At 45.6% G+C, this 22,467-nt stretch overlaps 1 non-coding gene across 1 annotated transcript; it reads right to left on the reverse strand.

Annotated features, from left to right (window-relative positions):
- Positions 1 to 7,129: 7,129 nt before the first annotated feature.
- On the reverse strand, positions 7,130 to 7,202 carry TRNAN-GUU (transfer RNA asparagine (anticodon GUU)). Its single transcript has one exon. It is a non-coding gene; the product is annotated as a tRNA-Lys (tRNA).
- Positions 7,203 to 22,467: the final 15,265 nt, after the last annotated feature.

Raw genomic sequence — 22,467 nt, forward strand, 5'->3', positions numbered from 1 at the left:
AGAAAAAAGGATTTATCCCCCTATTCAACTACCCATCCAAGAGCATTTGGCTTCAGAATACTTTATTCTTTTTATTTTTCTATGGACTGCATAAATCTTCTCTTCCAGCCCAAAGGAGGATAATCTCTTTTGGCAGCTCAATCCTCACGGTAATAATTATGCCAATTCTGCCTAAAAATCTCTTCAGGTGATCAAGGGGGCTCCCTTTTTCAGTAGATGAGATTCGGAGAAAAGGTATTATCTAAACGCTTCTTTTCTCTGGCTTGCTCTTTCAAATAAAATTTTGGCCTGCAGTAATGTAATCGGGATTTCATCTCCTAAATTCTTTTTTCTATGAAAGCAAGAGGTGGAAAGTTTTGTTAGAAATTCTGCCTTATTCCATGAGATCTAGAAGCACTTCTGCTACTTTCTCTCTTCCCTAGCGCTCTTTTTTTTTACTTTTTTCAAAGGGCAATGAAGGCCTTCCTTATAAGTTCTCGCTCGATCGAAAGGATATAACACATACGAAACCTTAGCTTCGCTGACTTTATGAGGTCTAACCTTCGCCACGACATTAGTGGCTTAGCTCTTCGCGCTTCCCGCAGGCTTTTTTATAGAGAGAGAGTAAGGGGGGGGCGGCACGGAAGATTGGTCCGCTCCGAAAAGCTGAGTTTTTCGGTTCGCCCCCCCTATGTGGTCGGCCTTCTTACCAGTCTGCCTCCTTTCTCTTGATGGAATATATCAATACCCGAGCTCCAGCTTTGCTTGCGTTCTTCACCGGCGCTCGCCAGATGTATCACTCATCCCGCTCCCCACGGAGCGGTAAGGAGTCTTCTTGTGTGTTATAATCTTTACGGGAATGAATCGCATATGTTGGTTGAGAATTGCTCGGGAATTCATTGATAATGACTTTGCCAGGTTCTAGGGAGGCTACTCTTCTTTTTTGTCGATCGAGCCGCTTTCCCTCATTCCACTCGTCCAGCCCTCTTCACGAACTTGTACAATCGATGCCACAAAGATAGCCAACTCTATTATCAAAGAAATAAGGAAAGGGGCGACAATTTGGCACCAGATATCCGGAGGTGTGGAAAGAGCAGCTGTGAGAAGCGGAAAAACCATCAAAAAACGACGATTGTTCGTGGAGGTTTCTACAGAAAGACCCCTTGGTTCTGGCAAACGGATCACAATTACAGGTACCTGGGAGCATACCGATGGAATGAACGAAATACGAACAGTTAACATAATATGGTCATAGATCTTAGGTTGTAACTTGATCATGAGCGAATTTGTTGATGTTGCACCCATGAAGTATGGAAAGTGCCAAACATTGGGAACTACCCGGGGAGGAGTTAGGAACAGGAACAAGGAGAAGCGAGAACCACTTAAATGGAGGAATCGATTGTATTTCGTCCTTTGTTCCCCATAGCAACTGGGGATCAAAAAGCACCAAATTTGATGACTTATTAAGGGAAAGACGAAGTAAGAGCATGCTATTGGAGACGTTGCAACATATGTCGGGAAGGCCTCCGTTGATTGTGTACGAACAAAATACGAATCCAAAGGCAGGGTAAGAAAGGGTTTAGCTAATGGAGATATTAACTCTTCCGGGAACCAGTAACGCGTAAACCATGTCAAACCAAGACCAATCAATATCCGAACGGAACGGATTCGAACTTCTCCTAGAATAGTTTCCGGTGCGAAATGAAATTCATAGGATATATATGAGTAATTCAAAGGATAAATATAAATATTTGATAGGATTCGATTCATTTTAGTAATGAACAAAACAAATAGGATTGATTATGTATCACAATTTCATCACTACATCGAAGGCTTTTTTGTAAATATATTGATAAGATAGCTTGGTATCCAAACATAAAGAATTATGATCCTTCTTGTGTACATAAGAAATTGGGTGGGTATAGGGCATATAACAAAAAGGGTTTCCTCGATCATAAAATAAAAAAAGAAAAAGCAGACAGGAAGAGTTTGATTCTTTAAACAAGCAGGTTTTGGCTTCTTTTTTAGCACCCTAATTCTCTTGTTGGCTTTGATACCATGAAATAAAATAGAGAAAAAGACCTTCAAGAGAATAAATAAATAAAACCATTTTCAAGAGACAAACTCCAGTGAACCCCTTTCCTCCCATTCATTGCCCTTTGAAAGAAGTCAAAATAAAAAAAGAATCTAACGCTCTAGTCGAATTGAAGACTTTCAACGCTCATGCTATTTGAAAGAGCTTTCAACATGGAGTGGAGACTCCATAACGTACACAAAGAGTAAGCGATCTATGAATATCATCCCAATTCAGGTCTTGTTCCGCACTTAAATGGATAACTCAAACCCTTACCTTGACCAGTTTGTAGTGGAAAACCTCAATGACATAATCGTTTATAGTCACTCACTGGAGGTTTGGAACCCTGAGTACAGTGTTCCGGGTGTAGCAGGAAAAGAGGCTGTACGTGAAAGAGTACTCAGACGAAAGTGCTATTTCTTGGCCATTGGATCAGCAAGGGTGTGATTCAGATGGATCAAGAGAAGACCAGGTCTGTTGTGGACTGGGAAGTGCCGAAGAAGGAGAGAGCAGGCAGCAGTGGTGAAGCTGGATGCTCGAAGTCATTTTAGATACGGCAAGACAGCTCAGGAGGAGTAGAAAGTTGCCACAACCTAGGAGGGGTTTATAGGAAGCCAAAAAACGTGAGCCTTTTTACATACTTCTTAAAGGGGGAGAGCGCCAGGAGAACGTCGAGACGCCATCAGTTTGGAGCGCGAGGCCAGCAGAGCTTGCTGCAGAGGAGATAAGAAAAGGCTCAGCAGAGGGGATCTGGTAACTGTTATGAATGTGGAGGAGTGGGGCATTTTTCTCGTTACTGTTCCAATGTTCAGACGGACGAATGCTGCTAGGGGAGTGCAGAATAGACCAGCTGAAGATGGAAGAGTGAACGTTGTCGAGCCTAGAGCCCGGGAAGCTCTAAAGGTAAGTTCAAGTCGGAAACATAGCGGGGGTTCTCAAGCTTAGGAGAGGAGACTGTTTCGCTGTCGTTAGATTGTGTGGCAACGTCAGCAGAAAGGAGGAGAAGACGGAAGGCTGTATTCAAAATCTATGTCGGAATTGGCCAGTGCAAAGATAATCATTGATGCTGGGAGTTTGGATAAGATAGCGTCCACGGAGATGGTAGATCAGTTGGGGCTAGGGAAGTTAAAGCAGGACGTCTGGTGTGACGTCGTCCTTATGGACGTATTACATATCCTACTCGGAAGACCTTGGTAATACGAGTAGGGTTCTACCTGCGTAGAGAGAACACCGCTTTACTTTTAACGGGAAACGCGGTTATTGCCATCAGAAGACTTTGGTTGGCTAAGGAGAAAGGGTGTTTGTTGGCATACCATTTCTGGACGTGGGAAAGAGTCCATAGAATGCTATGCCTTGATAGCAACAAAGCCAACTAGCAGAGCCGATTCGGGGATCGGTGGGATGCCGTAGCTTTAAGAGATAGGGGCGGAGGCAATCGGAAAGGCTTTTTAGGAACGAGGCCCCCTCCCTCCTATGTTGTAAAAGGGAAGTGCAGATCTTTATCTTTCTGCGACACTCTTCCGACTTGATGCCGCCCCTGAATCCACAAGTACCGGCTTGATTACCCCCTAAGATAAGAGGAGGATATAGAAGCAGATTTAGTTGCAGGTAGGAGCGAGTCTACCCTGCAAAGCGGCTTCTCGCTTATCCCCATTTGAAAATGAGGAGATCCGACGTCAAGTGCAGGAATTGCTGTCAAAGGGGCGGGAGAGTCTCAGTCCGTGTTCAACGCCTGCTTGACTAGCTCAAAAGGAAGCAGCTGGAGTGTGTAGATGGGCTTTGAATAAGAGTTGGGTGATTTATTTCCAATAATGCCAACGATGGATGAGATTATGGATTAATTGCCTGTCGGGAGCGTGTTACTTTTCAAAGCTTACCTTATATTATTAAAGAAAGGGGAAAGGGCTTTTTTTTATAGAGAGAGAGTAAGGGGGGTTTTCTGGGGCTTTGAAGCAGGGCCACTTATATTGCAAAACTTTCAGAGACGGGATGGAAAGTCTTTCGTGAGAAGAGATGGTAGGCTTGATACGGATACAGCTGCTTATCACCCACCTTAGAATCAAGCAGTTCAGTTCGACTATACCCGCCTTAATTCCCTCATTCAGGACAGATGGAAGCAGGTTATGGATCTGTTCAAGTTGGTCGATCAATCCCTCCTTTCTTTCCCCTGCCTCCGGACACCTTAGAATAGATTTGATTGGAAGGAGGGTGAGGAACGAACACAGTGGTTTGACTGCTGGGATCCCAATCGGCCTGCATCAGCGGAAAATGGAACTATCGAATCACGGGTGACTCGCTTTATCGGGATGGGAAGAATTGCAACATCGGCATTTCTTTCCTTCCCTAAATCGATCCACTAGTAGGTAGCGGTAGGAGAGATCCATTATGGTGGGATGGACCGTTCTCGAATTCCGGCCGGCATTTCTGTCAATCGGCGGAAGACTCACGCATACTGGGAGGGTACGACTTCAAGGGATGGACTCGATCGAACGGCCAACCACTTGCTATTTTTGTAGGAGATGAAATCCAAAAGACCATTATTAGCGTGTAGTAGATTGGCCCGAGTGCGTAATAGGCCAGTCGAGAAGAAAGAAAATCAATAGATTGAACGGTAGATAAAGGATCAGAGGATGAGAGGGGTAGATCTACCCAATATGGACCGATAACGGATGGTCCCCGCCAACTGCTTATCTCTCTTCCTCGCATTCCATTCATGACCTAACGACTATCCCTCTTTCGGGGAGGGAATCACTTGCTGGATCGAACCCAAGGATAGGTTTGATCGGCCGGGTGTTGGATCGAATGAACATTCAACCGCGTCATCACGGCAGCGATGGATGTCCAACCTTTAGATCTCTTCTTTCTCAATAAAGGCGGGTAAGGAAAGTCCGAAGGCTAATCCGGCAACTGCTGGCTAGAAGGCGAAAACCGCTTTTGCCAATCAAAGCCCCAAAACTAGTAAGGGCACGAGTGCCCCAGCAAGCCACCCCAACCCTACCGCCAAAGCTTGACTTTACTAAACAAGCAAGAAAGGCTCTTTCTATCTTATTAGTCAAGCGCTAACGAGCAAGAAAACGGATATGCCCTAAGAAGCAACTTCGTGCAGCTGCTGCGCCCTTGCTTCTTGCTTTAGAAAGATTGCTCGTTAGCTAGGCCGTTTTCAATAAGGCTCGCGCTAGGCGCTCACCTTTTTTGGCTAAGCCGTATCGTATCTTGCTGGTAATGGATTTATTCTTGAATCTTGCTTGGTTTAGGCAGGTAAGTGTTAAGAGGCTCTTGTTGGCTTTCATTAGGTATACATAGGTACACATAGGACTTTCTTGCAATACATAGTGGTTGGCTTCGAATCACATGAAGCCCATATAGATGTCCACTCCTATTTCCTCTACTCCCTGTGGGGAACACAATCAGTCCATACAAGGACCTACTGAGTCATCCACCCTTGCATCTATTTGATGCATCATCACATGGCCGTCGTGTAACTCCTCGAGAATCATGTCATTCGCCTGTCACGTGTTGCCACCAGAGTCATAAATACTCGAAGTAAGCTCCTGGCTCGCCCCTATCTCTAAAGGGGCTTACGAACGAGCGGAGTGCTTACGGCCGTGGTAGCTGCGAGCCTCCTGGGTCTTGCTCTCTCGTCTTTTTTCCTCCGCCTTCCTCTTGTAATTGACCCTTTCTTTTCTGCTACGCCTATCCATCCGTCAGATTGACATCCAGCCGGGTGAGCGATAGCGGCTCCTGTTTACTAATAGATCTGCCGCCGCTAGTATAACAAAAAAAGCACATAAGGATCCAGAATATTAAAATATACTGATCACTGATCAGGATCATATAAAGCCCGGTATTCCCAGAAAGGATAGTCGTGATGTCCCTTCATGGCCGGCCTTTTCAGTATGGAGCCGAAGGCGAGGGTTTCCAGCAGGCCCCCTTCTCTGGCTTTTCCTTTAAGTGACAAGGGGGGTGAGGTAAGGAGTAGTATAAGAGTGGTTCGGTCATCGATAAGCCTCTCCTTATTCATTCTATAGGGCGGGGCTGCGGACCAACAATCCAGCAAAAGGGCTGAAAAGCTCCTTTATTAAACCTTCCCCTTTTAATAATAAGAAGGTAAGCATCAAAGCCCAGAAAACCCAACCTATACAAAGAGCTCTTTTCAGCCCCTACTCCTAACAAGTGAAAGTTGCTGGCACCCACCATATCTTGCTTCGGGGCCGATCTCTTGTATCGGAGCAAACAAATTCAATGATTTTCTATATTCTATTTATTTCTTTTTATTGTTGAGTTTTTTCCACCACAAACAGATTTGCCGCATGGATTGGATAGAGTCCCCTGATCTCGACATTCAAGCACGAATCCCTTGAGCGCTTCGGCGGCGGATAGCAGCATGGGCAAAGCACTCTGCTGCGGCGAGCAGCCGGTTCTTATTGCATTCACCAAGATAGTCTTGCTCGCTCCTGAACTCTGCGGCGAGTTCAGCCACCACCTCCGGGTCTGAGCTCTGCTCGAGCGTAGTCAGCCAGCTTCGTGACTTTGCTTAGCTTCCAGCGTTGCAAAGGGATAACCTTTCACTATCTAGGCGCCCTCGAAGGAGGGGTCCCACGGACTTCTTCCCCGAAGGTCAAGCCGTAGTTCCTGTCCCTGGGAGAAGTGGAAGGAGTTAGGAGGATGGAGCGCCCTTTGCCCTAAGAAATAGGCGGCTTCGCCTTCAAGCCGTCAATAAAATCGAGCTAATATGTGATCATGACAGTACACTGATGCATAGGTCTTCTTTACTTTACGGCCTTTTGATTATGATGCATCATGAACGTGCCAATATGTGATCGGGGTGAGCGGTGGTTAGATATAGGGGCGGCTTCGCCGGCTTGGATTGGAAGGAAGGGCTTCGCTTTCCGATCGCTTTTTGAGGCCGGTTTGGATGAGCGTGGGCAAGTTCGGGATTCACTATCGCTTTCCGCTTGGAGCGGCTCACCCCCTTGTCACTTAAAGGGCGAAGTCGCCGAAGCGAGTCTAAAGGCCAAAGAGTCATCTTTGAAGGCTACTATGCATCCTTATTCATAGTAGAGTGTAAGGTAGGTTTGGGTATAGCAGGACTTGAACCTGCGACCATTAGGTTAAAAGCCCAATGCTCTACCAACTGAGCTATACACCCCAAAAAAGATGTAGTAGTAAATAAGGATTGGTACGGAAAAGAGGCCGGCCCCCCTTCTTCTCATCATATTAAAGGAGCGCGGCTCTGTATGAGGCTCGTACTGCAGAGCAAGCGGAAGAAAACGTAAGGTCGCGCGTTAGCACTCCTGCAAGAAAACGGATGCGCTAAGGCGCAACTTCGCGCAGCTGCTACGCCCTTGCTTCTTGCCCCTTATTTCAAACTCAAGGAAAGCCTTGATCGATATGAGAAAGATGCGCTCAAGCGCCCAACCTAGTAAAGGGGCTTGGGCTCGAAAGCCGGCCTTACTCAACAAGCACCTTTCTTAGTAAGGTTGCTTGTTTCCACTCATTGAAGATTCTATCTACAAAAGAAGGTCAACGGGGGATACTCAAATAGCTCTCACTGACACCAGAGAAGGTGAGGTCGTCTTTCTTTCCAGCCGCCATACGGTTCGCCTTAAAGCCTTAAGGATCAGGGGAGGAGCAGTTATCTATGTAATTACGTTGTTGGCCGTTGTTCCGGTCGAGCACTCTCTTTTCTTTGTCCAATTCCGTCTTACCAAACAAGACTGACTTCTTACCAACCCGCGAAGGGTTGTGAGGCTGGACCAGGTACGAAGAATGAATCTATATCTGTGCACGGAAGTTGCTGGCCGGCGGCCGCTCAACTGTTCGAGCGCAATGCAGTGGTGTTGGTTCCGATTCGACAAAGGTAGAATGCCTGGTCGAAGGTCCAGTACAGTAGGTAGCAGGCGTGTTCGTTTTGGCTCCCGAGCGAGAACGATAAATAGGCGATGCACCATCCTTGCTGCTACGTACGTTTTCCTTGACTTGACAGATTCATTCAATTGAACCCACACTCAAAGGAGGACCACAAGCTCGGGGCTCGACGAAACGGAAAGTTTCAGCATGTTGAAACTTCTTGGGGTTAGCAGTGAAAGAAAGAGCCCGGCATTCATTTCTTCATGAATATTCATAGCTGAGTCTACTAAAAGAGGGACCAGCCTCGTCGTGGTGATTAGAGGACACCTCTGATCGTTCACCTCTAATGTGACACGTTCCCTCCCAGTTATATGATCAACGGGATCAGTCGGCTAGAGAGCGGGGCTATTCTTCTTCCGTGGAGACAAAGTCGTCCCTTCTACTGACCGAACCCTCAGTTCGGGGGCCTTCGTCAACATGTTACGAAGCTCCAGTCTTCGGTGGGTCACCATTACTTGACTTAGAAAGGCGAACATCTGGGCAAGGGAAAGCGCAGTGCGCCTGGTGCAAATGGCTTTCTTTTTTCATGATATACCAATCAGAATGGAGGGTCCTACCTACGTACATGATTGATAGAATCACTACGTAGGGGGGCGGTCAACTTGATGCGGGAGAGGCATGAGTGCAGTTCGATCTTGTGGTGTATTCGTTTGTAGTGAGTAGGGCCTCTTTCTCGTTGATCAGTTCGCCTCCGCTCTATTGAAAAGTAGGAATTCCTACGGCGGTTTTGTCAACGAACGCGTCTCGGGCCGGATTGACTAACCTAACCCACCCTTAAGGAGGCTTTTCCATAGTTGGGTGTCCGCTTTAGTGTGATTTACGAAGGCTAGGCTAGGTTTGGTAATATCCAAAACAAATGAAAAGAGGTCGGGGTCGATAGGTGGCAGTTGGCAAGGAACTTGATCCCCCCCAAAAAAAGGGGGAAGCCGCGGTCGAACTCTTATTCTGGAAATAAGTCGGGGCCCTTTTACCAAGTCTACCAGATAGAAGATGATAGAGGGCCAACTATCGTTGCCTTGCACAAGACGGTGCCCTTTCACTTCGAGTTCCTTCCTTCGTAGTCAAATCTGATGATACGCTTTGGCGATGTTACCTACCAAATAAAAGGCCTGCTAGGTGATCGAAATCGCTCAGGTCAGTGAGGACTCACTCACTCACCTACTCCTTATCTATTTAAGACTTTCTTCTATCTACTTAATTTAAAAGGCGACCCGCCGCGCCGGGCTATAAGATAAGATAGAGTTCTTGTACTACTTGATTGACTGGTAAGAAAGAGCTTCCGTAAGAACTGGAAGACTCTTGTATGTACGGTAACCCTCTCTTCCGCTACTGGTGGACTGTTGCACAGAAAGGGCGACAGAAGCAACCTTTCTTAGCGCGCTTTTCAAGCGCTTAGCTTCTGCTAGTGGCGGGGCGGCAAGGCCATGTTGTTCAGTTGGAAGCCTAAGCCAAGAAGGTACGAACGAAGTGACGGGCCCCTTTAGAAGATAGGGGGCGGCTTTCTTGTGGTAGTAATTGCGAACATCTCTCCTCTTCTCTTAGCGTGCACAGTTTGCTTACATGCCGCCTTAGGCACATCTCTCTTTCTTAGTTTCACGCTGGACTAATGATAATGAATGAAAGTCAGTCTTTTAGTAAACGTATATAAGCAGCTGTTTAGTGTATAAGCAATTCTTTAGTGGTCGCACCGAAAGTACGGTGGAGGTTGGTTGAAGATGATGTTACGCGGCGTTCAGAACCAGTCTTGAAGTGAATGAATTAGAAAGAAGTAAGGAAATGAGACGACTCTTTCTTGAACTATATCATAAACAGATCTTCCCCTCCACACCAATCACGAGTTTTTCTCTATTCCTCTCGTATATCGTCGTAACGCCCTTAATGCTAGGTTTTGAAAAAGACTTTTCATGTCATTCCCATTTAGGTCCGATTCGGATCCCTCCGTTGTTTCCTTTTCCTTCCGCACCTTTTCCTCGAAATGAGAAAGAAGATGGTACACTTGAATTGTATTATTTAAGTGCTTATTGCTTGCCAAAAATCCTACTTCTACAATTGGTAGGTCACCGGGTTATTCAAATAAGTCGTGTTTTCCGTGGTTTTCCCATGTTACAACTTCCGTACCAATTCGGTCGATCCGGAATGGATCGGTTAAACATTCCATTAGGGAGCCTGGTCTTGACTCTTCTGTGTGGTATTCATTCTCGTTCGGCTCTTGGAATCACATCCAGCAGTGGTTGGAACAGCTCGCAAAATCCAACCACTTCACCTACTTCATTGCCCCCAACCCTTTCTCGTACCTCTATTGAAACAGAATGGTTTCATGTTCTTTCATCGATTGGTTATTCCTCTCCGTTCGTATCTCTTTTTCCAATTTCGGTCTCGATTAGTTCACAAGATTGAATGGCCAATTCTCCTCCGAACCCTCGATTCGATTGTTTTCCAAGAATGTTGAGCCGGGTATGTAAGCCATGTATCTGGGAGGAACTTAAATAAAAGAAGGGCTTTCGGTTTTTTGCACCCCGTTTTGGTCTTGCAGCTATTTTTAAAATATATATATAAGAATCCCTTTTTTAGAAGAAAGATTATATATATGTCCAATCTCTAGTGGTGGTGGAACCAACCAAGATGTATGTCGTCCGACCCGACCTCAGACTCTTTCTTCCCGACCTATTTGACTCTCTGGCCGTAGTTATTTAGGTGGTATTCCGAGATCGAATTCCTCCCAGGAACACACGAAACAAAGATATGAACTGGGTAAATAGAAATGGAAAAGAGATGTTTCTATTTCATCCAAATTAGAAGCTTTTTCTACATCCATATGATCTACTAAAGTAGATCGGTATTGACCATATAATAAAAGCAGATCTTGGTCCATGGAGTCCCAAGAAGGTAAGAACTCCAACCTGTCCGATGCTTCTTCGGCCAAATACGATATACAAGTGGGACCTGCACTATGAGCAAGCTGTGCGAAAAACCGCTTCTTTTTTCCGGTTCCGAAACAACTTGGGCGAAATAGGGTTCTACCGGGAAACCATGGATTTTTGAGTTTTCGCCATTGGTTACTGGTTGAGCCACTGGAATGGAATGAGATAAGAATCCCTGGAGATCTTTCCTCTCCACTTACTCGTAACAGGCTTTTCTTCTGTAGAAGACTTCTTCCGAATGGCATAATTGTCCGACACTACGTTCCTCGATCTTCAAAGAAAACTGACTCCTCCTACTCCTCCTTCTCCTTTAGGATAGGATCCTCCTTGGTCCTTCTTTCACTAATGGTCTCACCATTTTCTAGTAGTAGTAGTTCGCGCGAGGGACTCTCCTTTCTATCGCTTGCCCTTGCCTTTCACTCTCATTTGGTCTCTTTCTTCTATAAAATAAAGCGAAGCAAAGCGCATGGCAAAGAAGCAGCCAGCTGCTTGCCCCCTTCCACTCGGCCTTTCTTCGCTGTGTGAATAAGGTCTTAGTCTGTATGGGCATTCTGGGCAGGTCGCAATAAGTCGCTAGTCGAAGGTTTAGACCAATCGCAATTCATCACCATCTTGCCCGCTTCCAATTGATGACTGGCTATTATATAAGTGTTGACCTAAGCCCCTGCGCAGGGGCTCGGCTCCCGAACCGTACGTGAGCTGTCTCGTACGGCTCTTCCTAAGAACTTGAAGCCCCCTCTCTCTAAATAGAAAAAAATGCATTTACAAGACAAAAAAGACTTTTTCAAAAAGCCTTCGCCCTCCTATTCAACGGGGCTATTAGAGAAGCAGCTTCGTTCCTTGACTTCTTTTCTCAGTCAAGCTTCCTTGTTCCTTAGTGTAGTCTCGGTCCATAGTTGTTGACTCCGTTCCTTATAGCCTAGTCTATATCCACAGCTGACGTGACTCCGTACCGACGCCTTTCCCTTTGTATAGTATACGGCTAAGTGACTTCGTAACCTCAACGTACTTTTTTTCTTACTGTAGCATAGGCCTTCGTCGGGCTTTCGTCCCTTCGCCTATAGACGGCGGCTTGGCTTCGCTATCGCTCATGACTTGGTATAGAGCCGTGTAGTCGTCGGTTTTACCACCAGAATGCCTATGAGATAGTGGTCGGCCTTTCGAATGCCTTCTTCCTTACTTTTCTGAGAAGCCCTTTACGACTATACTATAAAGGACAGGGGGGTGTTCACCTTTGGAAACTTAGCTACTTAAGTCCTTCTCAGAAAGTCAAAGTAAAGGCGAACGGCATTCTGTTCTACAGCTACAACACTGAATATTTCTTATTAATATTAAACATCTTAATAGTAGAACTACTTTCGTACTACTAAACAAGGAAACCTTCGGTTCCCTTTGTTTGAATAAACGCCGCTTATTTTAGTTTACATTCAAACCAAAGTAAACCAAGCCTAAGCGGTCACGACATCTTGTTGATATTGATTGAGGAGTTTGATGGAGTTTAGCTGACTGAATCCATAAACCTAGAAAGTCGCCGTCACTGGTACTTTTTTATTTTAATTTGACTCTATAGGTAGGTATCGGCGGGGCTTGCGTAATGTAGTTGTAGTTAAGGCTGAAGTAGCGCTTTTTATTTTAGAAGATCTACTGAAGTACCAAAGGCGAACGGGGCTCCCAGGCCGGGACGTCTGGCAGAATGCTTGGCCTCCTGCGCTGGAAGCGAGACCCGAAGGGTGAGCTTATGGCGGTTAGCTTCTAGCACTAAATAATAGGCATTAGGCATTCTGAGCTGAAAGGAGGCAAGCAAATGAAGGGAGGCATTACGGGCCGACTACAAGAAAAGCAAAGCTTCGTAGACTCGGTCAAGTCGCTTATAGAATGCCGACGACTATTTTCCACTTAATTAATAAGTGAAGGGGAGAGGGAAGCGAGGCTTAGCGAGCTTTATAAGGCCGACCACTACATAAGCCGCTGGCGGAGAAAGCTCGAAGAGCTTCCCTTCATTCATTACTAAGCCAAGGTCCCAGGTCTCCGAGTCAGCCCGCGCTTTTTCGAAGAATCCTGCACCCATGGGCATACGGCCTGGCAGGCCTTCCCTTTCCGCCGGAGCTTCATGGGCGTTGCCCCGTTCCCCAATCAGATGTTTGGATGTGAGCTATACTCCGCGAGGAGCCAAACGGGCGTATGGCCTTGCCATTTGACCTCTTTTCCCGTGTGACTAGGAATGCTCAGTGACAACCTCTCAATTGTCACCGCCTGACCTCTCTTGCTACCACGGTAGCACCTAGTGTGGTCAGCACCAATCGTGTTCGGGCAACGAAGCTTACACTCATTCACATTGGTTCATCCTGCTATGCCCTGGGCCTTTTGCTCTTCTAACGTAAAAGGTGGCCGGCCATTCGTCAAGGCCCAGGAATCCGCTGGACATCTCAGCGGCGGGATTTGATACCCGCATCCGATCGAAGTTGCATTTTAGTGCTCCCCTAACATAAAGGGGAGCTTTTTCTAAGTGGGTCGCTTCGCGCAAGACATTGCTTAGGACCAACGGGTCACACGACAGGTGCACGATCTACTTTGCACGTTCCATCCTTCAGCCCTTCGCCTATCGGCTTGGCAGGCAAGCTACCTTGATCCGTCTTCGGCTTCGATTCGTTACGCTCAGAAGCTCCAACAAGCCCTAAAGTCTCTTGCCGCCTAAAACTCTGCCAAGAGAGCGCTGCTTTACGTTTGATCCTATGTACCCATAGAATGCTATGCGTTCTCCACTTTCGGATCTCGCAAAGAGAGAACGTGTTTTTTCCTCTGACTTTCTCTCTCATTCGCGGAGCGAAGAAAGCGGGCTTTGCCCCAGCTACCGCTATCCTTGGGAAACCAAAAGAGCTACCGAAGGAAAGGGATGCAGTCTCTCCCTTGGCCTTTGGAGAGGAGAGGGCAGAGAAGAAAACGTCCTTCGCGCAAGTTTTTTTGCTTCCTGCGTCCTTACTAGTAAAAAAGGGGCTCTTCGACCAAGAAGGCATTCTGGTAGGAAGGCCGACCACTACATAAGTCGCCATCCGTCCAGGAGAGAAGCAAGCTACCTTTCTTTGATCCCCCTTCCCGGGCAGGGAAGAGAACGAAAATGGACCGCAGATGGTAGTCGTGGTTGATTCGAGGATCTTACGCGGCGGAGCGAACTCTTCTATCGTCTTGCATTTTCTCTGGCGGACCCCCCCCCGGTCCATCGTACTGGAGCGATTCGAGAAGAACGATTAGGCTCATATTCTATCCTTTCTACAATGCCTATAGACGAAGTGCTTCGTTTCAGATCAATTCTTCGCTGCAATCGCTTCGATCCACCCCCTCGGTGAAAAACCGTAATACGCCCTGAGGAATTCCTACCAGCAGACTTCCCTGTACTCAAAGTGAATTGTCTAAGTGCTCTCCTTTGTCTCATTGTTTATCTCGTAATCATTCGATTCCGCCCCTAAAGCTAGCTCCTACTCCTCCTCCTTCTCCTTTAGGATAGGATCCTCCTTGGTCCTTTTTACATAACATTCTCGGCTGCCTCCGGTCCGGTAGGTCGGTCGCCCTCTAGCCAGTGACTAGCCCAGCTATGGAGCTAGGTCTACACCGCCACGTCGAGACTCTCTTTCGAAAGTGAGATACCAGCTTTCATAAGAGGGAAAGATCACTCCGTCATGCAACAGAGCAGTGTTCATCTAACTAGAAATTTCATAAGAGAATAAGAATCGTAGCGTAGGGTCGACATAAACAATTGGTTAAAATAGTCTAATGAGAAAGCATTTGTTCACGTTCGTATTCGCAATAAGTTTTATTTTTTTAATCCAGATTGGATTGGTCTTCAGTCTACCCTAATGAAACCTAAAATCTCACTCCCTCACTTTCTCCTTCTAATAGACTAGCTTGTGCATCTTCTCTTTGGCACTCATCCTTGGCTTGGGGAGTGCTCTCTCTCTTCTGTGTCAGCGAAGGAAGGATAAGAGTAAGACCAATCGGCCGAATGATTGTTATTCCACTTACGGTTACAGTGCCTCTATCGAAGCAGAACAAGTCCAATACTCCAGCCCTGGTTTTCGGGGATGTAATTTCGATCTAAACCAGAAAATCCATATCTTTATATACGAAATTACTTCGTCCTTTTTTTAGCCCTTTTTTCATTAGCGGGGTCTCCTTACCTTCGGTCTCATTCAAGACCTGATCAAGGGATTTCCCCTTTTTACTTTTGGTGTATAGGGCTTTTCTTTTTGTTCCCCTTTGTCAAGCAATCGAAAAGAGACCAGAACCACGTGAAAAAAGGTTTCATAAGAAAACATTATTGTGGAAATCAAGGGAGAGTGCCGTTTTAGAAAAGATACAACAGTTTCCGATTCCCCCGAGCTTAAGGGTCAATCTTGGGGGGTAATCGGTCGATCAACTCATTTCAGGGTTAACCTGTCGATCAACTCTAGGATGAGCTTCTAGTGAAAAACTAAAGCCCTACCTTATAGAATTTAATTCTGCTGTTTTGCAATAACTTGCCTTTTTTCTTCACTTCAGCTTTGAGATGATTTTAGCCACCGGGGACCGGCTCAATTAGCACCTTTGGGCGATGCTTTCTCGATCAACTATCTGACTTATTCATAACGGCGTTGAACCAAGACATGATGAAGTGCAATGCAAAAGAACGCCTTCTTTCTAGAGGCCTTGAGCAATGGAAGATGAACAATCGCTAAGGAATAGCTTGAACTAAGAGGAATTGAAGTAATACTTGGTCAATTCCCCGGTATTCATTGAAGACTTCGCATGTACCCCTTCTAATTCTTTTTCTAATACTAAGGCCGCATATCTGTACTCATTAATAGGGAAAAGCCCTTCACTTCAAAATAATCAATCAGGACTGGTGCCATCCGCACTTCTTCTGACTATTGAAAGTGGAAGTTCAAGCTTTGAAGCTCATTTTCCAGCATTGCTTTCAATTCTTTCAACCGATTTGGCAACTTTCAGTTATGCAAAGTTAGGTGATTTACCGGGTCAACATTCATCTTGATTTCGGATTTTATTTTCTTCCTTTGAAAGGATTGACCTGACCGGCTTGAAACTTGATTTGATTATCTAAGAAAGCCGAGCCAATTGAAAACAATATTTTTTCAAACGAAGACTCTTCTTTTTAAGAAGACGATTCCCGGCCATTCTTCGAAGCTGATTTGAAAACAAATCATTCATTCTGTGACGTGAGGCTCTATCTTAAAACTTTGAAACTATACCAAATCATACTCGGCAACTAAAGCATGGAGGAGAAGAGCCGTAAAGGGCGAAACCTCTATTTTCAAAAGAAAGCGACCCGCCAAAAAACATTTCAATAGAGAACTCTTTAGCGGAAATGGTTTCCTGGCCTATTGAAACTCTTTGAGCCGATTCGCAGCAACACATTATTTCAGATCAGATTTGTGCCAATTCCTCCATTCACAAAATGCCCTTATCAATCAAACTTTCTCTCTTACCGGAACTACCCTCTGCAGCTCCATCTTCAATAGCTGCTCAATCTTTCATTTCGAAAATAAAACTTGGATGTCACGGGACTTTCTCACAACTTTGTTCCTTGCATTTTTTCCATCTTTAGCAGTTCCATATTAATCGGTTTCATTCCGATTGATCAGTCGAGATTGTTAGCTTGGGCGCTAATGGTATTTCATATTTAGAATACCTAGACTAATGACAATCTTCCTTACTTGAATTGGAATCTTAAGCAGCTCAATTCCGATCTTCACTAGTCTGAGACGGCCCTCTGTTCAAGTACCTATTCTTCTACTCGAGCCTCGGCAGAGCCTTTTTGATCTCATTCGTATTCTAAGGAATTCAAAGGACTCTTTCATATTGCATCGGTGCTGGAAAAGATTGGACTATTCCCTACCGAGACAACATAAACTCTTCAACGGATCCTCCTTTTTTCAACTAGTAGATCGCCTCCAGGCGAGGGTTCCCCGCAGGGCTATTACACGTATTCCCCCCGGGGGTAGCTACAAGCATAAACCGGTTTATAAAATTACGTAGAGTGATTGCAGAAACTATTTTCAAGCTTGCGCACACGTGGGAAAGTTGAAGCTTTCTGAGAATGGAGAACCCCGGACGGCCGTGGAGGCCTGAAAACAAGATAGTCCGAAAAAAGGGCCTTCTGTCTACATGCTTTCGAGAATAGAATAGACGAGACGGCTGTGATTGACAAAGTAGGGGGAGGTGAGTCTTGTCTCCTTTCACTTTGTCGTACTCGGAGGAGTGGTGACTAGAGAGTACATGCCAGACGAAATAACTGTGGCTCCATACGGGGGATAGTCGGGTTCTTATGGGTGCATTAACTAGAAATTGGTTGGAATTGTAAGTAACTGTAAGCGAGGGAGGGAAAGGAAAAGCAAAAAGTTTTATGCGTTCGTGCTCCATATCCGTGAAGCACTTCACTCGCTCAAGAAGACACATAAAATTACTAGCTTTTCGGTGTTGAAGAAAAGAGGCTTTAAACCTTCATCGACGCTAAAACACTGACAGGGGGAGCAACATGGAAAGCGAGGCTCCACACCCTTCTCTGTGGGATTTAGGAATCAAAACCGGACGAAGCTCGCACACAAACCTGCTACCAAACAGGAGAAAAAAAAAAGGAATATGTTGAATTGGGACAGGAAACCATCATAAGTCAGCCAACAAGCAAAACGAGTTCTCATTCACGGATAACTAAGCTTTGACAAGGGAGAGGGGGACCAAACCATTAGGAGGAAGAAGCAGATGGAAGACAGGGTCACTTGTGAAAGAACTAGCCGAAGGGGACCATCATAGTTGGTGTGCTGGATGACAGGCTAGCTCACCAAGAACATCAAGAGAGGTTGGGGAAGACTTTGCTGCGGCAAGTCAAGGAGAGGTTAGTTCAAGGGATTTCAGACAGAAGTCCCATCAATCAGAAGAAAAGGATGTTCCAGGAAAGAAGGAAACAATGATATCCAAAAGAATAGGCCTTGAAGGAAGGCATGAATGAGGGGAGACCGGTCTAAGGGCTACAAGATATGCTACAAGGTTGAATCAGTCCACTAAGGGATGATCTTATACATGATTTCAGCGAAGTGTTCAAGTCAAGGACTTAGGCGATCAAAGAAAAGAAGACTTGAAAGAAAAGCCTTCTATCCCACAGCTAAGGCATCCATCCAATACAGAGAGAGCGTCATATAGAATAACTCTATCCTTTGGAAACCACCTATTCCTCTCATCGACTACCTTCACTAGGGTCAAGATTCATGGTTGGGGAAGGATCAGGTCTTTTCGAGAGCTTATTGACCCATAAAAATAAGCTTTGTGACCGATTTCTTTGAGTCAGCTTCTTTTCCGTGCGTGATAGAGCGTGAGGTTCGAGAGCTGTACGAACAAATGCTTTATTCGATCACTTTTCGCTAGCCTTAGTGAGTGATGAGATAGCGTATGATCCGTGCGCTAAGCGAGCAGCAAGCATTTTCTACTTCAACAACTTCTACTTATAGCTTAGCAGTTTTGTCTTTCAAAATTTGCTTTTCTCTTTTCTTTTTCTTTTAGATGATGACAAACGAACTGAAAACTGCGAATGCTTCTAATTAATTGAATCTTTTTTTAGAATCCAATTTTCTTATATATATAGCAGAGTGATGTCTTTATGACAATTCGTCAAGTAAACCTGCGCCCAAAGTGCTTACGTAGCCGGTCACCGTTTGGCTAAGATCCTTGATGACTGATTCATAAACCACTAACGCTTTCAGTCTTGTGTTAAGTGTTCGCATAGCGACTAAGGTCCTAACAACTTGATGTCAGACTGTTCAACATGAGGGACATCTAACTCCTCTAACACAGATAACATAAAGACTAGGATTAGATGCTTAACATAACGACTCGTATGCTTTCATGAAAGATAGAGGAGCGACTCCGGAGAGAGACATCTAACAACTCGACTAGAGCGGATCCCAAGACTTCACCCCTTCCTTTAAACTATTGGGCACTACATTCTATAAAAAGAAAGTGAAAATGAAAGGTAAACAAAAGAGAGAACAAATGCGACAGAAAGCGTCAGAGCTTCGAAAGCCTGAAATTGAGCTTGAAATTGAGTGTCCTTGAATTGAGCCTGTCGTGTCCTTCCCAACCCAAGACAACAAGGCGGTAACGGAACTACGGCAACTATGGAACGCATCATGCGGTTTCTTTCAATGCATGGGTTATGGCCTAGGAGAACTCATGCGACTATTGGCATTGGGGAAGCCATGCGTTAGGTAAACCAACCACACATTTCAAGCGAAGGAGTGAAAGTTACTCGACTGTAATGGTTGGAGAGGACCTACAATGAGTTGTGGTTGCTTCGCAAGCAATACTCGACGGTATAGCGCATGCGTCTCATCGTCTTGAGAGCACTCGTAGTTGTTTAAGTCGTTGTGTTAGGGCAATACAACTACGAGAACCAGTCATCCTAACGCTACTATCAAACCTACTTACGTTGTCCTTATTACCACTCGTCGGGTAGTTGTTCTGTAACACCACTAGTCGTTATAGCACTAGTCCTTTTTGTTCGGCGTTAGGGGGCCCCACGAGTCGTCGCTAGCGTCATCGGTTGTTTTGAACACAGATCGGTCACACTACTGGTTGTTTGGAACGCTAAGGCCGAAAGGCAGGCGGTCGGGAACACTAAAGGCGCTTGCTCTGGGCGCTAGGGGCCGTTGCTCACGCAAGCGAAAGGGTGTTTTGGAGCACTAAGGGCGACTAGTGGTTGCTTCGCTCGACAAGACTGAAACCTTCGCTTGCACCACTAGAGTCGTTCCGGCACTTTGAGTTGTTACCAATAGTAGTGTAAACAACATCCCCGAAACTAGCGCATGCGATATCCCTCGGTGTCTTTATGGTAACCAGCATGCGTTAGGGAAAGAGTATAGCAAGCCGAAGGCGATCCCCATAACTACAGGTGCTGGGGATCGTTTTCCATAACGCTCTAACGCACGTCGTTATGCCAATTTGGAACACTACCGATCGCCACCTCTTGCAAGCAACTGTCGGTCACAAATGGGAATAATCATACGCTATCATAGGCGATTCTAATTTCTTTGGAGATTCTCAATGCAGCATGCGCTGAAATCCGCCTAGCTACTTACTACTCTACAACACTTAAAATAAAAAATGAAATGGAATTCAAATTGGTCGAGAAAAAGAACTGCGTTAGTCGAAATTTGGGGAAATATAGAGAGCTCTCTAGGCTCTCCTGATCAAATTGAGAGTTCGCTTTGTCAGTCCATGAATATGCCGCACCCATCAGTTCGAGGAGTTGGCCAGATACGGGTCGAAGCCCTGCCTTGAAAAAGTCAGGACTTTTAGGCAGATTCCAGTATCCGACCTATCTCTTTCTTCCGATTCCCCGGGTTGTCGGAATCTCTAGTTCGATCAGGACCAGGAGTCCCATTCATTCGTTTATGGGAGCGACTCTCTGTTTCCATTCTCCATCGGGTCATCAAGTAATTAGCCAGCTCAATCCATTTTTCCATTTGATGATTTTCACCCTAGGACTGACTCTATTAGACCTGCCTTGATTGCCTAGCTAATGCTACCGTCGCAAGCAACCTCTCAAAGAATAGGGAGTGAACGACCCTTCTATCTAGATCGGTGATTCCGTTCAGTCGAGCCAGTTATCGAAAGTCTTGCAAGAAACCTACACTAAGCTAAGCGAGCTAGAAGCTAAAGTGAATCTTTTTTGCCCTCTTTTTCTTTGCTTTGACCGCGACTTTGTTTGGTCTTCCTCTTTCCTTCGGCCCATCTTTCAAAGCTAGCAAAAAGTTTGAGCCTTCGGGATCTCTCTTTAACGGCGGTCGGTCAGTCCTTTTCTTCTGTTGATGCTGACACTGATGCTTTGACTATCTCCCATATCATTCGATAATAAAGATCCACTACTTGCCTTGTCGACGCTAAACTCAGTACCTCGCTTCCTTACTAGTACACCTACTAGACCCATACTCATTACGAATGTGTTCACCAGACATCTGACTTAGCAACCTACTACTTAGACCGGCAACGATAAGTAAGGAGATCTATGGATAATGGGATATAGAAGTCAGGTGCCTTGGTCAGCTCAATCAGAGCGGAAGCGGTCAGGCAAGGTTATCGTCAGACAACTAGTGCAAGCGACGGGTAGCGTTTGCCATATGAAGAAGGCGAATACAATGGGAGATGAAGGTGACGTGGGCTTGCCATATAGATGTAGCGCTTTCAAGGCAATTCAGACGATGTTAGCAAGTGCTAGCGCTAGCTAGGTTAGGGTAGTGCTTGCTATAAAGAAGCTAGCCAGAAAGCAGGTCAGGCAGGCGAGCGATAGTACAAGCAAGCTAACACGCGGGCGAGGTTGAAGGGGTCTTGTGCAACCTTTGGATTATCACAAGCACAACCTTTGACCCCTTCGTCGACAACCTCTCATTTGTTCGACTACTTGCCGGGCCTGCTACATTTAGGTATAAGAAGCCCCACCCGGGAAAAGAGTGTAAAGCAGTACTCATGTTAAATTGTGTCCCTTGTAAATGAAAGAGCTCATGCCATAAATTGCTAATGAAGATCGGGTCCCCAGTCCCTGACAATTGAGTGTGGCATTCCATGCAATGAATATATCAGTCAATGACGTTGCCAAGGTAGATGTTTTTCTTTGCCTTTCAAGATATTGCATATAAAGAGAAAGATAGCCTGTCCTCTTGGGCGGCCGAGAGTGTTATGTAAAAAGGACCAAGGAGGATCCTATCCTAAAGGAGAAGGAGGAGGAGTAGGAGCTAGCTTTAGGGGCGGAATCGAAGTGAAGAAATTAGTTCATGCCATGACGATCTATATGGAAGGGAAGTTTTGTTGATGCATTCCTCTTGAGAATGAAGAAGAAGAGAGATCCTATTTTTAACCGGAAAATTTGGTCACGTAGATCTTCTATTTCGCCGGAATTCGTTGATTGCTCTGTACGAATTAACAATGGAAAAACTCCTGTTCGTTGTAAGATTACTGAAGGAAAGGTTGGTCATAAATTTGGAGAGTTTGCTTCTACACGGAAACGAAGACCTTCGAGAACAAATATTGGACCGGGAAGAAAAAAAGGGAAAAAGTAAAGTCTAAGCGCATATGGCACGAAAAGGAAATCCTATTTCGGTAAGACTTGATCTGAATCGTAGTTCAGATTCAAGTTGGTTTAGTGAGGGCGACCGCGAAAGTCACCAAATGGGTCAATATTTTAGTTCTCCCAGATTAGAATATCAAAGGAGGACATTGCATATGCCCGGGGAGGACACAACTTCTTCTAAGGCTAGAAGACCACTGGAAGACACCCAGGACTATAGCATGTCGTGAAAGAAGCACACTGGACGGGCGTGCTTTGACCGTGTCTTCGGGGAACAGTTGAATGTAGATATCATGAATGCGAGGTGCAAGATACCAGGCCGAGAAACCCGGGAAACCATTCCCCTATGAGCCAATCGCTAGCGCATCCAGGGCCCCGACGCCCAGCTCAGTTGGAGAGGCCTAGCCTGATCTGAGAAGTGTTAATTCAGTTCGAATAGACTTCATTCAAGAATGCCACCACCCCGGAAATCAATAAGA

This window comes from Nicotiana tabacum, chromosome 18 (genome assembly GCF_000715075.1).
Source record: "Nicotiana tabacum cultivar K326 chromosome 18, ASM71507v2, whole genome shotgun sequence".
Lineage (NCBI taxonomy): Eukaryota > Viridiplantae > Streptophyta > Magnoliopsida > Solanales > Solanaceae > Nicotiana > Nicotiana tabacum.